Here is a 5,889-nt window from a genome sequence, read left to right on the forward strand (position 1 = left end):
AGCCGAAATGAACTGCGATCCGTTGTCTGTAACGATCTCGTAAGGTATCCCGTGGCGGCATATGATGTTCTTCCAGACAAAGTTCTCGACTTATGCGTTTTTGATGCTGGCATAGGAGTCTGCCTCGATCCATTTGGAGAAGTAGTCTGTTAGTACGAGGACGAGCTTCTTCTGCTTGGAGTTGTGTAAAGGTCTGATAATGTCCATGGACCAGCGCATGAAGGGATAAGGCGAGGTGATGGAAGAGAGGAGCTCGGCGGGTCGATGAATAGTTGGTGCGTATCTCTGGCACTTGTCGCACCGTTGAGAAAACTTCTCGCAGTCTTTGACCATCGTCGGCCAAAAGTATCCATGGCGTTTGACCTTTATGGCTAGGGCTCTCCTGCCAGAGTGATTTCCGCAAGATCCGCCGTGTATTTCTTCCATGACTCTCCGAGCTTCGTTGCCTTCGACGCATATTAGCAGGGGTCCAGAGAACCGCCACTTAAAGAGTTCTCCGTCGATCAGAGTATACCGAGCCGCTTTTGCCTTAAGCTTCCGAGCTGCCTATTTTTCAGTAGGAACTTCTCCATCGGCTATGTAGCTTCGGATGGCTCCGATCCATTTGGCATCACTTTTGTATTCGGGCTTGGTTGTGTCTGCAGTTTGTTGGTCTAGCGGTTCGGTGTCTATTTCATCTAGGTCCTCCGTTTCCCGAGCCGTTAGTACTTGATCTTCGCTACTGTCTTCAATGCTCGGCTTTTCGATGAACTCTACCGGTATGATCCTCTTTAGATTTGGGTCGGATGTTGAAGCTAGAGCTGCTAAGGCATCGGCCGATGTGTTCTCACCTCGCGGGATTCTGGTTAACTCGAACTCTCCAAACTGTTTCGCCAAGTCTTGTGTGAGAGCAAGATACGCTTCCATTCGTTTGTCGCAAGCCGCGTATTCTTTATTGAATTGATTGGCCACGAGTTGGGTGTCGCAAAAGGCTCGCAGCTTGTTGATCTTAAGTCCCCGAGCCAGCTTAAGTCCTGCTATCAGTGCTTCATACTCTGCCACATTGTTAGTCGCGTCGAAATTTAGCCGAAAAGATTGTTCAAGGATTTCACCCTCTGGTGATGCTAAGCGGATTCCGACGCCAGAACCTTGTTTTGAGGATGAGCCGTCGACGTGGAGGATCCAAACAGCGTCGGGCGACTCTTCTCGAGCATTTTCCATCGGCAGTTCGATGATAAATTCGGCGAAGACCTGAGATTTTGCGCATGTTTTGTTCCTGTATTCAATATCGTACTCACTGAGTTCTACTGCCCACTTGGCCAGGCGTCCAAACTGGCTCGGACTTTGCAAGATAGTTCGGAGTGACATGGGCGCCATGACGATGATCGAGTGAGACTGGAAATACGGTCGTAACTTCCGAGCTGACATTACTACGGCAAAAGCGAGCTTTTCAGTTTACCGGGTAGCGTTTTTCTGCGTCGGTGAAAGTTTGCAAGACATAGAATATTGGCTTCTGCTCGCCTCTGTCTTCTCTGACTATGACTCCACTTATTGTTGTATCCGAAACTGCGATGTATAGAAATAATGGCTCACCCGGGACTGGTTTTGCTAACACCGGTTGATTAGCCAGGTACTTCTTCAGTTCCTGAAAAGCTTCTTCGCAGCGACCGGTCCATTCGAATTTCTTGTTGCTGCGCAGAGTATCGTAGAAAGCCAAGCATTTGTTCGGTAGACCGTGAGATGAATCGGTTCAGGGCTGCGACTCTCCCGGTGAGGCGTTGAACTTCGCGTTTGTTCTGCGGTGAGGGCATGTTCAGTAGGGCATCAATTTGCTTTGGATTTGCCTCGATGCCTCGGTGGGTTACGAGATATCCTAGGAACTCACCCGACTTTACCGCGAAACGACATTTTGCCGGGTTGAGCTTCATGTTGTGCTTGTTGAGCTGGCGAAAACAGTCGCGTAGATGGGCTATGTGGTCGTTTTCTTCGAGGGATTCGACTAGCATATCGTCGATGTAAACTTCCATCGTTTTCCTGAGCTGCTCGGAGAACATCCTGTTGACGAGCCGTTGATACGTTGCGCCAGCGTTCTTGAGTCCGAAGGGCATGACTTTATAGCAGTAAATACCTGGGTCTGTGATAAATGCTGTCTTCTCGCGATCATCGGGATGCATGAGAATCTGATTGTATCCCGCGAAAGCATCCGTGAACGATAGCAACTTATTTCCCGTAGTTACTTCCACTAAGCGATCGATATGTGGGAGCGGAAAACTGTCTTTAGGACAAGCTTTGTTCAGGTCGGTGAAGTCGACGCAAACTCTCCACTTGCCGTTCTTCTTTTTTACTATGAAAGGATTTGCTAACCAGTCCGGGTATCTTGCTTCGGAGATCGAGCCGATCTTCAAGAGTTTTTCTACTTCGGCATTCACAGCATATGCGCGATCCCGACCCAATTTTCTTCGCTTCTGCTTGATGGGCTTGAAAGATGGGTCAACATTCAGCTCGTGGCAGATTACGTCGATGCTTACTCCAGGTAGATCTTCAGCCGACCAGGCGAATGTATTGATGTTCTCCTTGAGAAATGAGATGAGCTCGGTCCTAATTTCCTCGGTTATGTCGCTGCTGATCTCCACGCATCGCTCAGGTCATTTGTCGTCAAGACTGATGGAGATTACTGGACCCGAGGTAGGCTTCTTCTCTTCGCGTGCCTCCTCAATCTGTAATTGCTATAACTGTTTAGATATAACCTTCTCTTCGTTCTGGCCAAGTTTCGACTTCGTGTGGTCAGTCTCGGCCTTCGCTTCGGTGACAGGGTTTCGGAGTTTGTGCGCTGCCATAAAACACATCCGTGAATTTTTCTGACTGCCCCAGATCGTTTTTACGCCACTAGGAGTCGGAAATTTGACACACAGATGATATGTTGAAGCGACGGCTCGCATTAGATTTAGCCACGGCGTTCCCATTATGACGTTGTAGATGATTGGTTGATCGGTGACTGAGAAGTTGACTATCTTTGTCACCCCGCCGGCTCGGACGGGTAATTGGATGGTTCCAAGCGTCATCAAAGTTTCCCCTAGAAAATCCGAGGACAGGCCTCGGGGTCAGAGTTACCTGTGACATATCGATGTTCATTTGTCGGAGCGTTTCGCAGAAGATCACGTCGATCGTGCTGCCGGTGTCGACTAATACTCGGTAAATATCATGGTCTCCTATCGCTAATGTGATGACGAGTGGATCGTTATGAGGCATGTCGAGCCCGTTTGTCTCGTTTTCCTCGAATGTGATCACGTCGTTTGGTCGATCGAAGGGTCTTGTCCAGTTGCTAGGCGTCTCGGCTCGGCGTTGATAAGCATTGATTACCGCTACGGTGTCTGGACAGTATGGCGATCCACCCATTATGGTGAGAACATTCTGCCGCGTTCCATCTCGGTCTTCGTCTTCCGTCCCCCGGGTTCTTTTCTGAGACTCCTGGTTCCTTGGTTCGGGGTCTCTTCCCGGGTTGGTCTGCTCGGGCTCTGGCTCTGGCTCGAGGTCCTTAAGCGTGACGTTCGTCCCGAGCTCTCCAGCTAGGAATTTGGTTGCTAACTTAGCGCCGAGGCTTCGATATCTCGAGGTATGGTGGCCGAAGATTTTGTGGTGTTCGCAATATTCTTGGTCATTGCTCGGTGGTTGATCTCTTGTCCAGGTGAAGGATTCTCTTCCTCGCCCACGGCCTCGGCCTCGGCCGCGACCTGGACCTCGGGGCGTGTCGATCTGGTAGTTATGGTATCCTGAGAAATTGCGCCCTTCGTGATGCGTATACGTACCGCTCTCACGCGTCTTCTTCTGGACCGGAGGTGTCGCTTGGGTTTTCTCGGTTTTCTCGGCTCGGGGCGCCTGTTTTGTTGGCTCATGCCTCTTTGCTAGCAGCGTCATCTCTTCTTCGTGGGCAACGAAATCCGAGGCTCGGTGCAGCGCGTCGCGAATTGTTGTCGGTTTAGAAAGGTTCAACTCTTTCTTGAATTCTGACTTGTACCAGAGAGCTTTCTTCAAAGCCGAAAGAGCGGCTACATCTGTAATTCCTTCGACCTTGGCAAGCGTCGATTTGAAGGTTGTGAGGAAATCTCTTAACGGCTCGGTGGGCTGTTGAGACAAGGACCACAGATCCGCGTGGGAGGTTCCGGGGTCGATGAACACGGAGTATTGCTTGAGGAACAGTGTCGACAGCTCGTCAAAACTGTCAATCGAGTTTCGTTCCAATCTTGAAAACCACTCTAATGCGGGTCCCTTGAGGTGTTCCACGAATAGTAAGCATAGACCTGCATCCTTCTCCCCGGGCTTGAACCTGGCTCGGGCCACGGATATCACGAACGATTTAATGTGACACTTCGGGTCGGTTGATCCGTTGTAAGAGTCAATTTTGAACTTCCCCAGACTGGACATCGTCGTTTCGGAAATTCTTTTGGTGAAAGGCGTATTCCGAGATTCTTCCAAAATTCGGTCGATGTTCGGTGCGGAGGATGAAACGCTATGTATCTTGGTTTTGACGAGCTTCATATCAGCTTCCGCCTTGGCTAGGGAGGCTCGGATCTTGCTGAGCTCGTCTTCTCTTTCGGATTCTTCGGCCCATCTTATGTTTTCCTCAGTTTCTTCGTCATTAGTGAGGTCGGTTCGCTCGGCGGAGTTAGCTCCGGCTCGGGTGCGCTCGTCTTGCAAATCATCCGGCTCGTTCGTCAAGTCCACTGCGTCTGGCTCGGTGGGATCATCCTGATTTTCGCGTCTGGCAGAGTCGGCTCGGGTCGCGATTCTGGTGTTGTCGGTTGGTGTCGCGAACGTGAGTCTTGTTGGGTTGATGCCAGGCAAGTCCCTCCGGGCTCGTGGCGGCCGAGTCTGGAAACGCGTGGTTTTTTGTTGCCCACGGGTTGCGATTTCGTCGATTCGCTGCGCCAAGGTTTTGTTAGCTTTCTCTTGATCGTCAGCTTTCTTCTGGAATTTAACCATCATATCTTTCAGTTCGGCTAGGGTCGCTGTAATCGTAGGATTGGCTTGAGGATTTTGAGGGTTCGGAGCATTGGGGTTCCCTCCTCCGGCTAGCGGTATCTGACGATCGTCTTCGTTTACCATCTTCTCTGGTATTCGAGTCTCGCGTTCTTAGGGTAAGAGAATTCTAAAGGATTCCCCACAGACGGCGCCAAACTGTGGAAGTCTAAACTAACACAATCGAGATTTGTCTAGGGTTTTAATTTAGGGATACGATTTGTGAGAATTCTCAAAGAACGACAGAAACAATTGTAACCAAAGATGGTGTTCTTGATCTTATTGATGAAAATAGTAGTTTTGATCGTACAAGAGTTTGATCGTAAAAGGGAAAAAGGTGTTTGTGCTGTAAGAGCTTTGTGTAGTGTAAATTCTAGAGCGATATTGCCTCTCCCTCTATGAGAGCCTTGAGTCTCTTTATATAGCGATCATAAACCGCCTCCCCAGCGATATTCTCGGAAGATTTCTATTTATCTTGAAGTCGGCTAGAATATCGCGGATCAGAATAATTTCCTTATTCTTCGGAGTCTTTGGAAGATTTCCTGATTTGAGTCGATCCTTCTAGATTCTCTCTTATCATTTCCGGGTATATCGGAAATGATGTCTTGCTTAGAAATGATACTTCTGAAGGCGAATATTTACTAAGTCCTTGCCTCGGAAGGTCTTCTGCGTTCGAGCTCATCGTTCCCTTCGGCTCGGATATCTTGGTTCTTCGCTTCGGGTATCTTGCGAAGTTGGCTCGGGTGTCTCGTGAAGTCGGCTCGGGACGGGAGGAGAATTCGGCTCGTGGAAGGCGGTGTATCTGGTCCCATTCCCGAGGCGATACAGGATGTCCCGAGCCGGTTTAGTCATTGATTACCGAACCGATCCGGTAATCAATCCCGAACCGATCTG

Source organism: Arabidopsis lyrata, assembly GCF_000004255.2.
Source record: "Arabidopsis lyrata subsp. lyrata unplaced genomic scaffold ARALYscaffold_43, whole genome shotgun sequence".
Taxonomy (NCBI): domain Eukaryota; kingdom Viridiplantae; phylum Streptophyta; class Magnoliopsida; order Brassicales; family Brassicaceae; genus Arabidopsis; species Arabidopsis lyrata.